Genomic DNA, 14,926 nt, shown 5'->3' with positions numbered 1-14,926 from the left:
GATAAGACTATAAAGTCTCAGAACAGTGAAGCTAAGATTGTGAAGAGTTTTGTAACAAATACATTTCCTGCCTGGGAGCAAAGTTCCACAGAGTAACTGTAAGCCTTTAAAAGGCTATTCTTGTACTTCTGGGATGTTGGCATCTAAAACCAACCCTACTCAGCTCTTTTTGTTCAGCTGGTGCCCTAAACCAGCCAAGCCAAACTTTGTCTCTCTGCTCTGGCAATGGATGGCATTTTCTCCAAGCATAGATACTCCGACCATTATCTTACTTCCACTTCTATTTACAGCTCTACAAAACATCGAAGAATGTTTGAACTCTAAAATCAGTTCCAGCTGTCTTAAATAAAAGGCCACCTTACTAACAAGTTATTGCAAGAAATGCTAAAATAAGACACTTAGCTAATCTCAGACTTGCTCCATGTACAAATATTGCCAAATAGGCAGGACAATTATGCTAACAGATGACACTATCACCTAAAAATCTCACATGGTTGAAATAGCTGGTTTCCTTATCCCATATAAGGTTGTATGACCAGAGCTGGAGTATCTGTATCAGTTCTTACTGACATATACAGCATAAAAATAAAGGGTCATAATTTTCCATACTCTTTTTAGAACAGTAACGGATATGGAATTTGACCCATTTGTGAGCTTAATGATGATCAAAGCACACCTGATATTTAACATGCATTCTAGAGGCTTTCTTGTCTTTTCAAAGACTTAATCCTTGTATTTGAAATCATCATGTGTATGGAGAGGGAGACAAACAAGGAGGATATTTTATCTGTGGTTTTTTTTTCTTTTATTATTATTATTATTTTTATTTTTCCCCACACACAGACCACTGAAGCTTCCTTAAACCGTACTGGAACCAGACCTTTTATAAACAGGTTTTGAGCAGCCTCCATCAAATCTTGTGTAAAGAGCTGTGATTTTTATGCACCTTCTGGACCAGACAAGGCACGCCAGCACATAATTTGTAGATTCTAGAAGGGAGTTCATTCACTGGTTTTAATGCTTCAGATTTTCTGATGTAGCCCTCTGCCTCAACATTTGTGAAAAATGAGTCACTCCGCGTGTATGGGAAGCCACATTCCACACAGGTTGAAGCATGCATCACTACAGGAGATACTGTAAAGTTAAAAATCTATTGTTCCTAAGCCAGAGTTAAACAAAACCAAAAACAAAACAGGAGACTAGACTCCCCATAACGAACACCCTAGAAATACGCTGCTCCCACGCGCACAAACTTTGTGAGCTGAAGAGTCAAAGCCAAGGTGCCACGAAAGAACCAGAAGCCACATTTTCAAAAACAGCTCCACAGAGCTTCAGGCTGGGCACCAAGAATTCTTAGCACCTTTTACTATGCTGTTTTTGAGCACTTAGGTATGTAGCTTCTTGATCAATCTAGATTTTGGCTTTGTGGAAACCGATTTCAAGTAAGATGTAAAAGAGCATTATACAAGACAGCTGTGCCAGCCTGCCAGCTTCTTGCACCTCCTTCCTCTTGTCCCCTGATCAGTCACTTGTGTCCATTGGTTATCTTGCTTATCAACAAACAAAAACCAACCTGCCCCCTCCACCCCACCCCACCACCACAAAAATATAAACTAAAATACTGCAGAAGAAATAAACCCGCATTTTTTTGGTTGAGAAAGGTCATTTTTTCTATAAAAATACAAGTTTTCCACCACATGAGAACACCATGATGCACATGGACCAACTTGATTTGATGGTAAGATGCAGGCCAATGCTGCACCAAGACTAAGCCCCCTTCCCCATTACCAGTTCTCTTCCTGGGCCTGAACTGCAGCCCAGATCCTCTCGTGCCTGCAAGCGAGCATACCAGATACCCCATCCTTTCAGATCTCCAAGCAGTTTCCATGGTTACTATTATTATGCCCTGCCTGAAATATTTTGAGATTATGTTTTATAGTAATAGTAGTATAACATTAAACTAGCTTCCATTCTGCTTACAGATGTTTTCACTGGGCTCCTATGGCAGTCAAAGCTATCAAACAAAACACTTATTAGAGTTGAATTCTGTATCCTGTTTCAGTAACTTCAGTGAAACAAAGCTCTAAAAGAGTATTCTACTTATTAAATGAAGAAAAAGTAGAACTTCAGAAATTATGATCACATACACAGATTAGAAGTCTAATATTAAGAAGCTGCATAGTTGAGCACCTCTCAGAAGCCTCACAGATTTGTCTACTTCGTATCTCTACTCCGTACCATTCAGCCACACTTGCAATGCAAATACAGTTTGTGCTGTTCTTGACCATGACATCTGGCTCAAAGAAAAAATAATAAATAAAAATACCTGCAAAAAAGTGGGCTAAATTTGGCTGAAGGAGGAAGAAAGGCTACAATAGACATTTACCGTTCATGTGGACTAGTGACCTATTCTATAAAGCATTTACCTTTCACAGACTCTGAAAAGAGACATTAGGTAGTTAGGTGAGGATGAGAGAAAAACTGATATCAAAGCTCCCCAAGCATCCATTTCCTGATGAAAAGGACAAGGACAACAGGGAAGACGAAGACAACAGTAGTATGAGGAGGGGAAAATTGTGCTTAAGCATGCTCAGTGTTAAAATGACTGCCCCCACTTTTCAGACTGCATCATGTTGCTGCTCAGTACCTTCAGTCATTGCTACTTTGGGATTTTTTTTCAGACAGGATTATGTGGGGCACTGCAGACATGCTTGGATGTGTTGCCCATGTTACAACTGTCACTTCTGCCAGCTCCTTACTTCATGCTCCAGCAAACAAATTTCAGAATCACCACCTTGCAGTTCCTACAGCTTTACTGACGCGGCAGACTAAGACCAATACTCCCATCTCAAGCACCCAGACCACGACAGCTAAGGAGAAATCCAAGGGGGAACCCAAAAGGACATGCCTGAGCAAGATGGGCAGCACCCGCTTTTTGCCACAGGCATTATCGTCGTGCACCCAGACCCAGACTACGCCAGGAGTCAGACTGCTTCCAAACTTGGCTTGCCCAGGCAGCCGGGGAATGCTGGGGCTGCCTACCAGCTCTGGGAGCAACAGAGCCATACCCACTCCTGAGTTTAAAAAAAGTCATCTTGTATGATTAAGAGAAATATTTAGTCCACAGATGGAACATTACATCCAAACACACATGCTGGCGCTGGAGGGAGTAAATGGACAGTTATGTGCAATATGGTCATTTCCGTAGTTGGATATGCTGCATTCAGGCAGCGCTCGAGTGGTAGCTAAATACCAGCTCAGGCAAACAATGGAAGGCTTTCAATCCAAGAGCAGCACCACTAAAGTAAATAAATCCGCTTCTGCTGGCAGCTAGCGGGGTGAGGGAAGGAGTCGTCTCACTGCAGTCAGAATTTGCACCACTCAATCGCTTCCTCTGCAGCAAAAGACCATACCTGAAACAAATGTTTCTCTCCTGTTCCCCGCTATCTGAAGAAAAAAAGGTTGTTTCATCCTTTTTAGAAAAGTCAGCTGCCTGACTGGTAACAGACGCTTAACCCAGACTACTCCCGAGTTTGCTTGACAGCAGACAGTGAGCACTAGAACTGAGAGAAGATCAGTGTCCTGGCAGAAGTAAAATAAAAGAGGCGTGTGTGACAGCATTAAATAGGACCATTTGAATAGTTTCTCTCGATAAGCTGTAAATCTGACAGTGAACTGCAGTACAGATACTGTCCTTGGGAAATGAGAGTCATTTAAGAGGGATAAGGAAGGAAGGAAGTGAGAAAGTACTGGTATCATAAACAGCAGTGTGTGAAACCAACATAATGAAAGAATGACCTTAAAAGGGAAAAATGAATTGACTGCTTGTAACTAATACATGCGATTGCATACAGCCCTGTTTGTCAGCAGTTCTGTAACCACTAAATTGAGGAACTTCTAACTGTGCAAAAAGAACTGGCATAAAACTTGGCAAATAGAAATCCTGGCCTGGAAAACCACAGAAGAGTTCATTTATTTATTTATTTATTTAAGAAAGTAATTCTGTGCATGTAAAAACACACAGTTCTTATTCAGTCTGGAGCAAACAATTCAGAAGAGCCAAATTTACCAATGACAGAAAAGCAAGCAAGGTATCAATTAACATGCATGCTTTTTTTTTTTTTTTTTTCCTGTTTTAAAGGAGATTAAAATTCTTACAGAAATCTCAAGGTATCTTCTTTAAAAAGCAGCACAGTTGTGTAAAAAAGTGCCTGGAATTTCTCTTTAAGTATTGAGAAGTGTTAAGAAATCTAAATTACGTCCATCAGTGTCTTACAAAAAAGAATACACAAGACATAGCCAACATTTTATTATTTCATAGTAATATGCTCCTCTTTCTAAATTGTCATCACTATTTGATTATCTCACTACTTGTACAAAAAATCTTCTGTAGATGAACGACATCCCTCAGAACATGAGATGGAAAATAAAGGCTATTTGTTTGAACTTCAAAGAACAACCAAATGAAGGCTGTGTATTGTTAGTAAAACTAAGTACCTTTGCTTTCCTTTGCAGAGGACAAACAAGTAAAATCACCTGCATACAACAAGACTGGAAAAGTAGGGAGTTCAGGGTGAAAATCCTGTAGTAGTTGTTTGTAGTAGTTCAGGGTGAAAATTCTGTATGTTCAAAGAACATGTCACTCTTTCTCACCTTTACTGTTAGGCTCAGGAACATACACGTTAGAAGAAAGATCAATTCCCAACATTAATAATCTTTTGTGCTTGACAAACTCTAAAGCGAACAGAAGCTTGATCTTTCCCTCCAAGCCAGGAAGGCTATATTTTTATATATATATATTTCACATTATACATATATATATGTATATAATTTATTTTTTAAAATGACAGATTCTTATCTGATAATTGACTTCAGAATCTGGAGCCTTAAGATCATCCGACATCACCAGATTTTAGTACCCAGGGCAACCAGACCTTGTAACAGCAAAGGCTTGCATGGTTTAGCCCTTACGATCTAATTGAGGTGCTGAATGCTAATATTGCTTCACCAGTGATCGTGGGCAGTTCTCCAGAAAGCACTGTTATGTTTTCCTTTACCTTTATTCACAGGAAAAACAGAAAACAAACAAGAAAACACCCACCTATAAAATGTCATTATTTTGACTAGGATGACAGAGCAGAGGCCCGAAGCGTACCAAACTCTTTCCCTCCTCTGCATCACTTACATCCTTCTAGGGTTTAAGGCTATTATGGCAATTAAGCGTTAGGAAATGACAACAATGAAAAAACAACCCTATTTATTTGAATGTTTCACATCCTCCTTCAGCTCTACTCAATGTTTGTTTTAGTCTTATTACAGACCTGTTCCCAAACATTCTCACCAGCCCAGCCTTGCCCTCACTACAGCTCTGAGTCAGCAGGCACAAGTGCCCTGTTCTCACTCTGCCTGAATTATCTAGGTGTTACTATCAAGTAAGTAATAAATGAGATCTACTGGATAGTGAAACGGTTTTGCAATAAGAGGGAAAAAAAAAAACCATTTAATCGGATTTTAAAAAGCAAAATAAAAGTAGAGAATGCAAAGTAAAGAGTAACTGTCCACTAACCACAAGCAAACTAGCTAAACGAGCTCATCATTTTTCTCCTTCTCTAATCTCTAAATTCTAAAATCAGTCTATTACTCACCGTGTTCAGAAATAGCACCTTGAAGGATGGAGTATAGACTGTGGGAGAGAACACTGCTCAGCTGAAGGCAGTAAACCAAAAAGGAGTGGGTTCCATCAGATAACCAGACAGAGAAGATGCAAGTACGGCCAGACGTGACAAGGGAAGATGACCTCAAGACCAAACGACGGAACAATAGTTGTTTCCAAAACAAAGCACACACCAAAGTCAGTGTAACACAAAGTACACAGCTGCCAGAGAAAGTTACCTCAGAAAGATAATCTGAGTGCAAAAGAGAGTAATTTCTCATGAAGAGTAACTCCATATTTATACCTTAGGGCCTACACAAGACCAGTCCCTTATCCTTTGTAAGACTGCGTTATTGATTTTTTCCCCTGTGCGTTTTCCTGTACTGTGTTTCCTGTATTGCATTAAAGCTGAACAACATCAGCTGCAGATTTGCTTCCTCATCCAATAAAAACATGTTTATAGCCACACACTTTTCTGCAGCGAAGCTGCTCCAAGTGCAAAGTCTTCACCTGAGCTGGGGCAATCCCAAGCACAAATACAGTCTGGGCAGAGAACAGCTTGAGAGCAGCCCTGAGGAGAAGGACCTGGAGTGTTAGTTGCTGAGAAGCTCAACATAAGCCAGTGTCGTGCACTTGCAGCCCAGAAAGCCAGATGTATCCTGGGCTGCACCAAAAGCAGCATGGCCAGCAGGTTAAGGGAGGCAGCTCTCCCCTTCTGTTCCACCTGGAGCACTGCCTTCAGCTCTGGGGCCTTCCTTTCTTTTGAGAGGAAGAGTGGCAGGATCTAAGGTGCTCCCTGCAGAAGCACCATCCAGTCTTGAACCAAAGCTTTTGCCTTCCAGTACATACAAGAAGAATGCAAACTGGCACATAAACCTACCTAAATGTAACTCTAACCACAGCTCTGGTCCCATCAAGTTGTTCCACCACAGCTTCCTATGAATTTATGTTTCAACAACTAATTCCCATGTCTTACAACAGGGTTGAACCAAGGCGTGTGTACATTTAAAACAGGCACCAAGTGAGGGAGGCCTTCATACCATACTGTTCTAGTTAACTCTTAAGTAAGGTTATGTCAGATAAAGGTGGGCAAGAGTACCAGGCAGTATCCAGCAGACTTGCACACTTATTGGAAGTGTTTCTAGATCAGGTGTTATTTGGCACTCATGCCAGCAAAGATTGCTTACTTCAGAATAAAAATATTTAGCATTAAATTCATTGATTTACATCTCTTGCAACTTTAGAGTAGCACCTCTGTCCTTAAAAGATAAAGAAGCACCAACCACAAAGAAAGAGTCCATATGCAGCGAAGTGCTCTGCCCAGCAGAAATACAGCTTGTATAAAGCCTTAATGGTTGTAACCATCTCTCTTTGCCCAAAGTCAAAAAGGTTTATTTGAAAGCACTCCCTTTTTTCTTCAGTGGCTCTCATCTCAGAGATGTAATTTGATTTTGGCTAAAATCTGTGGCAAACAGTTTGTGAATTTATTTATGGTTGCAATGAAGAAAACACATCCAATGCACATTCCACAAAAATACCACCCCTCACCATAACCATTCAACGGTTCCTTCAACATACCCCAAAGATTTCCATAAAAGGATAATTATCCGTAAACATCAACAAAAAAAATCACTGTCTATAACAAAAAGAAATGTTTAATAATGGAAACAAATAGGAAAAAAAATATCTAACCTTATATTCTGTGCCATGTGAGGCAAATACACCAAATCAGAACTGGGTCAGGAGAGAGCCTCAAATTCTAGGTTGAGACAAAAATCATTTGAGCTGTCTCAGTACTGCAAAACAGATGAGGATGCGAGAAGTATGGGCGGTGAGGTGAGTTGTATTTCCCAAGCAGTGAGAGAGGATAAATAATTATTTAAACTATTTTAAGTGGTATGGTTGACCTATACTGGTGAGTGCCTATGCTGCATTTAAAATTTATGTTGCAACCTAGCTAAATGAGTTATTTTAAACAGCATAAAAATAGTCAAAATTCACAACAAATAGTTCTACTAGAAGGGAAAGAAATGACCTGATGATACACACATTTTTTCTTCACTCATTAATGCAGTGCTCTGCTCAGAGGAGGACTATCAGAGGTCTCAAAACAGAAACACACAGCACATTTTTATTGCACTGAAATAATTAAAACTGGTAGTTGGAGATTCAGTGATACAGAGGAATTTCTTCTCCATCTGCAGGGGCTTTGATAATCCTAAACCATGTGCATTACAAGTGATTAGTAGTATCACAGGCTTCCTTGCTTTACATGCAGGGTCAAAATGCAAAACAGTCATAGAAAAACCTTAAATCTTCTCATATTCCTGGCATCCCACTCCTGCAGACCTCACGTATTATCATATCAAAAACCTGTAAGGATGAAATAATTACAGCCAAAGATCCTACTTTGAAAAAAAATTTCCAGTCCACCAACTCTAGCCTCTGAACAGTCCCAGCCTCACTAAATTTGTTGTCAAAAGCAAACCCTGTGGCTACCCACTGGACTAATATCCCATGCAACATAACCATGAACAGTGCAGGACCCCACACTTGTAATTCCTGGAGCTGGGTATATTTCAATCAACACACCAGACATCCTGGTAACACAGAGATAAAACTAGGTGACAGCTACTTGTTAGAGAGAAATCAGGAAGGTAACCTGGAAAGCATAACATGCAGCATGTACATGAGCATTCCTCAGAAAAGAACTGCTACCTTTGTTCTTCTGGCATCATTTTTAAGGATCAAATAACAGGGCCAGGTATGAAACTAAAACTGATAACTGCTGGAGATCTGCATCTATGGACTCAGCTATGATACTAGCTAAGGACTTTTAAAATATTCCCTGCTGCCACACTGGTTCTCCATAGCCCTCTCTGTTTCACAGGCTATAAATATCACCACCTGTGGCACAGGCAGAGCTGAAAATACTCATCCATCTCCCTTTCCTCCTCCCTCCTCAGCCACCACCACCAGAATAAACCACACCTCTATTCAGAGGTACTACCTCACCCTCTCCTGCAAAGATGCTCTGCCTGACGTGCATTTAACTCACACTGCCTCTAGTCCTGACAGCTGCCACTTCTATTTCACACCTGACAAAGGACTTGTGAACTTCAAAGACCATCACGCTTTTTCAGTTACATGTCAGTATGTCAATCCAACATAAATCACCTGCAGGACTTCTACATCCTTAGATTTTGATGGATAGAGAGATATTCCATATTCCATACAAAGAAGTTATGTTTTAACCTAATAAAGCTATTAGCACAGAGATAACATCTGAAAATAATCAGAAATTTTATATCCATAACGAATAGACTTGTTCTCATCATCTCTACTATTCACTGGGCCCTTCCTGAAAAAAAAAAAAAAAAAAGGGGGAAAAAAAAAGGAGACAGGCATGGAGTGGAAAAAGGAAGAACACAAGAGTACTTAAAAATATCTGGAGTTACACAGTCGTTGGTTGAAATACATAAGTGAAGTGACTTGCTGAGTTGCCCCCAGCAGTTCTGTAACAATACAGATCCACAATACATTTTTGCTGCAAACAGTTTGTGATGCACAGAACTGCCTTTTTTGCCTACCTAAAACAGGCACAGCTTCTAGGCTCCATCTAGCGTTGTAAGTGCCTTACAACAGCCTCCTCACTAATCGAGAACATATTTAAGCTTCTCACCACGCTATTTTTAAAGAAGAAACAAAACAGCTGGTTGTGGTTTAACATCCATCTGAACAAAAGACAGTATTAATACACTAAAAAAAAAATGAAAAATTAGTTCCAGAATCACCAGCCAACTCGTAATCATGCTGGATTTCTATTAGTTCTGTTTTAAGAGTGCCTCCTATGCTACCTTTGATGAGCCAACCCATTGCATTTAGATCTTATTAGCAGGCTTGTGAAGGGGGGTGGCAGGAATCTCAGTTGCTGCACTGAGAAAATCTGAGACAGATGAGGAGATACCAAGCTGTGAATGAACTCTGAAAAAAAAAGCAAAATGAATCAGTCTCTGTATCTCAACGAGCAAGAGCAATCAAATTATGATTATTTGAAGTGAGCTGAACTTTTCACAATTCAGAGCTGTGCAATTGACCCTAAATGCTCCTGTGCACACCAAGAAAAACTCTCTTTTCAACTACCTTCTTCACTGTTGTAGCTGAATAGTGGTTGAACTTGAAGCACTCCCAGCTTCCCATCAGAAAGTTAACCACTTCCTTAGTATATGACTAAACTCTACTCTTAATCAGGACATTTTTTTTCCCTAGCCCTAAGAATACTTTATTTATAATTTGTAGAAGGTGCTTAGAGCTGCCTAAAAAAGCAGATAAAACTAACTCTCCTGGCTGGAGGCATATAACAGCTGGCAAGAAGCCACACTCCTGTAACTCAAGTCGAAAAGAACTGTGTATTTTGGAGAAAAATCCTCAGATTTTTGAGGATAGGTAAGTAGATACAGCTCATTTGTTTCTAACAAATGGTGAAATCTGTATCCAAAGTCACTAATCTCCTCGTTTATCATCGCTCCATTCAATATTTTGAATCACCACAGAACACTATTAACTTGACAATTTTGACATACTGACGCCTTCCCTAATAAGGTTACAAAAAGGAATTGAAAATAAGACCCTTAGCGACAGTGCTTATACCACAGTGATCCGTTCAGCACTAAGTTGTGGCTACCCTTGCATTTGTGTTCAGTTAGAAGGGTGGTGGAGGAATACAAATGGGAAGAGGGGAAGAGGGTTTTTAGTGTTTGGATTTTTGAGGTGACATTCCTTGGAGCAACGCTGCTAAGTAGCTATATTGCAATCCTATCCATGTGGCATCAAGGGGCTATTTGTGGATGTTAATTTACTTTTGGTTACAGTAAGTGGAGAAGAGAAGCTCTGGTCTCTTCCCACTTCCAGGTGCATGATCCTACTGTTGCGAAACTGTTGCAGAAAGTCATTAAAATGCGATTATACAGTCACTAGTTACATAAATGGAGTGATCAGTATGGATGCCAGGTTTTGTAAGCTACAAGAATTTTGAGCTTCAAGGTCTTTAAGAGCACTTTTACTCCTCTAAACTGAATAGAAAAGCTTTTAAAACGTTTTTTATTCTCTCTGCCTTTAAGACACTAAATCGGAGTTTTCAGAAGCACCAATTAGACACAGTTTGAGTTGATGAAATGTTTTGACCAAGTTGAGCTTCCAGAAATGGTGACCTTTGGAGACAATTAAATTCAATGCCCCTGAAAATTTAGAGCTTTTAGTTTAAAACTGCAGTCAATTATCTGTATTTTATCAGCTACCATACAAGTTATGAAACTAATGGCAAACCATTATTTTTCTGACAATGCATCATATCTAACTGATCAATATTAAACTGTACCTCACTTGAGGAGCCTTTGCAGATTAAAACCAGAAATTTTACATTAAGCCTGATTCCCTTCCAATGACTGAAGGCCAGCTGAATCCTGTGGGATCAACAAACCTCCCCTGGCTTGAAGAATATCTGAAGAGTATTCCTGTGCCACTGCTGTTGGCTGTAATACATGGTAAGTGAAAGTGTTGCTAGCTACAGTGCTACTACTGGCCCCAAACAGCTGGTGTTCAGACTTCCAGGCTTTTGATTTGCTTTCTGGATTTTGCAGGGGAGCAGCAGCAGGATTCCCCTGAACAGTCTCTAGTTATAAGGAAAACCAAGTAGTGCCTGTATCAATTTAACCCTGCTCCATCCGATACCTGACAGATGGAACAGTAGTTTTGGGAAATGAGAGCTGCATCATCAGTTTAAATGAAGTGCTTCACTAGCAGCAAATTAACTACTTATACCCATTTCACCTTTCTTGTGGCAGAGTGCTGCAGACATACATAAGCCACTGGAAGTTACTATTTTGGCAATCCGCAGCAAATTTCTAGGTATGTACACTTCCTCCCCTTCTTTTTAGCCACTTAGCCTCTGATCATAACCCCACTACTGCACACTAGGACAAAACACCCAAAGTTTGCCTGACCTAGGTCGTTTCTGCTAGCACCACAGGCAAAAGGATAGGATAGGACTGAAACGTTCCCACAATGGTCACAGTATGGTGAAGGATTACTCTGGTACTGAAAAAACATGGAATTTCCCTTAACAGCTTGGAGCATAAAATAGATTCCCTCACAAATGAGCTTCATGCACAGAATAGAAATAAAAAGATAGTCATGGGAAGAGATAGATATACCTAGCAATTTTACACTATCATTATATACTGCTGTACTCAACAATCCCAGCAAGTTAATACTTCTACGCTGTATCCCAGCAAAGCCTCTATTCCCTTTATCCTTCTCACACCTCATACAGTGTTACATTTTCTTGGATCCCGATAACAGCATCAAAGAAAGAAACCCGCAGAGAAGCAAGAATTTCCACCATTAGCAGAGCCTTGACAATGAGAAAAGCAGCTGATGGGGTTACCCTCCTTGCTGTGCTGCTGTTCTGCCATGCAATTATAGAGGCAGCTTCCTGTTTATCCCGAGATTATGGAGAACCTCAAGGCTCTTTAACTCTTTCTCCCTATAAAATTTCTTAACAGCCCTATAAAATTTCTTAACAGTGTTTTGGAACACATCTTACCTGAAACTATCCTTTCTTTTTAGTATTAATACAAATAGGGAAAATAGACAGAAATTCACTCATGTACCAACTTCAGTTCTATGTAAAGTCTATTTAATACTGTACTTAACAGCACTATGTGGATTATTTCACTCTTAAGAGAGTTTTTTTTTTTTTACTACAAATATATTTAAATTTAATGTATTTTCTCTGGAAGACACTAGAAAAAAATAAAACCCACTGACAAAAACATGAATTTTTTTTTCCTTTTTTCATAGCGTTTGGAACAAGGATTATATCTTAACTGATCTACACATTAATAGAATGTTTCCTTATAATACAAAGTGGATTGGCCTCAAATGTGTTGAAAGTAAAGTTATGTATTTCCAGATTATTAAACTAGATCTCTCAAGACAAGTGGAAGCTTTGACAAATGCTTTGACACTGTTAGAAAAAAAATAAGATGCTAAAAATCTGGTTTAATTTGGTTAAATCTGACTGACTGGCTTTGGCAGCCCACCAGCACAACACAGACATCTCACTCTGAAGATTTCTCTTTCTTGAGAGTTTCTTGGTAACAAACTGTAGTAGCACCAGAGTGCTTTAGGCCATTTTCTTTCCCACCACCAAGAATACCCTCTTTACCATGCTTTGGGCATACATGTACCTCTGGTCATGCCACGGAATAAAGTTGATTGCTGTCCTGGAAAGTGACAGCTGAAAGCAGACTGTTTTCACCTGCATTCATTTAACCTTACAGCTTCCTCAGCCCAAGTCTGAGGCTCTAAGTATCATCTACTCTAAGCGGGGCAGGGTTGTCCCTTACTGTTCTCTTTCCTGTTTCTGAGCCCTCTAGAAGGAACAGGCTTCAGGCAGAAAACATGTACCTGTTATACACCATGCAGCAGACCTACTTAGTAGGTGCAAATGCTATAAGACTTCAGTGCTTAAGGATCAGCTGCATGTTATACACAGTGCACATCCACCAGTAAGTACCGTAAGGATGTTGTAAGCGTTCCCTTACACATGGAAAAAGTGGCGTGGCCTACCCACCCAGGAACTTCAGCACTATTATTGCAAGGTATGATGTTTCACCACCGCTATTTAGCTTTTTAATTGGAAAGATTTACTTTGATCAGATTAGAACCAGAAGAGGGTAGCTCTTGTCCATCAGATAAGTGTACAAGCTTCCACCCATTTAATTCATTCAAGGCCTTCAGTCAAGTTATAACATAAGGCACCCTTTCCCTTCCCCTTTCATCATTTAAAGAAAAGACTTTAGAATTCAGATTTATCAAAAGTTATCAAGTCATTCACATACTGGTTCTAAACCTGAAGAAATACAAAATACTTGCTAAGAAGCATCACCAATGAAATTATGCTATAGCTATTTTGTATTCGGCATTAGAAAGAACAATGCCACACTACAAGTAAAATCCATGTCCTTAAATGTATGCACACAGACTGTCCCATACACACACAATTGCCCCTAACAAGCCTTTTGCCTTAGAGTTAAAACTGAGGAAGAAGGCATGACAGCATCTAGACAGGAGATCTTCAGGGTTTCTATGACCTGACAGCTGCTACCACACCCAAACAATAACTTATCAACCCTTTTTAATGTTTAAGCTGAGAAACTTTTGGATAATCAAAGTCTTAACGAGAATAACAAAAGTATCAGAAAGCAGCTATTAAAATTTGTGGGAGAAGAATTCCTTTCTCTAGTGATCTGCTTCTGCATTTATCAGAGGCAATACCTGCATCCTTTGAAATAGGTACTTCCTCTCTCCATTCCCTTTAACCTTTCCAGTCACATGTATCATTCCATTTCACTTTGCTGCCCAAATGAAAGGCTTCACCTAAATTTTGCATCTGTGTATAATTTCTATTAAATATAAGCTATAGCACTATTTCAACATAATCCTATCTATGTTTGTACTCTGAGAGCAAATGCGTGAAGGAAAGTGTTTTGGCATAACTCCCCTTCAAAATGAGAGCAACCTTAACCTGTGGAAGTTCTTAAATCACAAAGTTGAGGCACAAGCAGAAAAAAAAAAATAATAAAAAAAAAAATAAATCCTGCAGGAACAGTACAAAGCTAGCTACCTTGTAAAGAGGACACCAAGTTTATGCATATTAGTTCATAAGGAAAAAAACAGCATGAATGCAAATTAAAATGATAGAAACTTTATGGAAACAAACAAGAAACTTTTGTTTTGTTTTAAGAAAGAAATAAACCTAACAACTTGAATTTCTCTCCCTCTCTCCAGGGAGTGATGAACAGTTTGCTGTCAGAAAGCTAAGACCTACACAAAGGGTTTGACAGGGATAAGAGGAAAGTGTCTAGGCTATCTTCTAACTCCCTTCCAGTTTATTTTATTCAATCCTAAATGCAATAGCAGAATTTACAACAGCTGACAACAAGGGCTCTGACAAAATTTACAAATATGAGAGACTTCTAGAGCCATGAGCATCAGCAAGCAACTACCAATTCAAATTTAAAAGCAAAAGGCAATTCAAACCAATAATGTTTACAACTTAAGAATAATAAGCCCCCTTGAAATTCTAATTTGGTTGCTATTATAGGGGATGTTTAAACATTTTGATTTTTTTTTTTCAACCAGTTATAATTAACTCCAAATGATATTGTTTTTTCTGTCTGTACAATACAAAGCCAAGAAGTATTTTTA

The 14,926-nt window shown here is 39.4% G+C and overlaps 1 protein-coding gene across 4 annotated transcripts in view; it reads right to left on the bottom strand.

The window, feature by feature from the left end:
• Positions 1 to 14,926, bottom strand: part of DCAF5 (DDB1 and CUL4 associated factor 5) — a 68,849-nt gene that overhangs the window by 32,518 nt on the left and 21,405 nt on the right. The gene's annotated exons all lie outside the window — the stretch shown is intronic.

Source organism: Aythya fuligula, chromosome 5, assembly GCF_009819795.1.
Source record: "Aythya fuligula isolate bAytFul2 chromosome 5, bAytFul2.pri, whole genome shotgun sequence".
NCBI lineage: Eukaryota > Metazoa > Chordata > Aves > Anseriformes > Anatidae > Aythya > Aythya fuligula.
The sequence above is the reverse complement of the archived record's forward strand: the minus strand, read 5'-3'. Positions and strand labels throughout refer to the sequence as shown.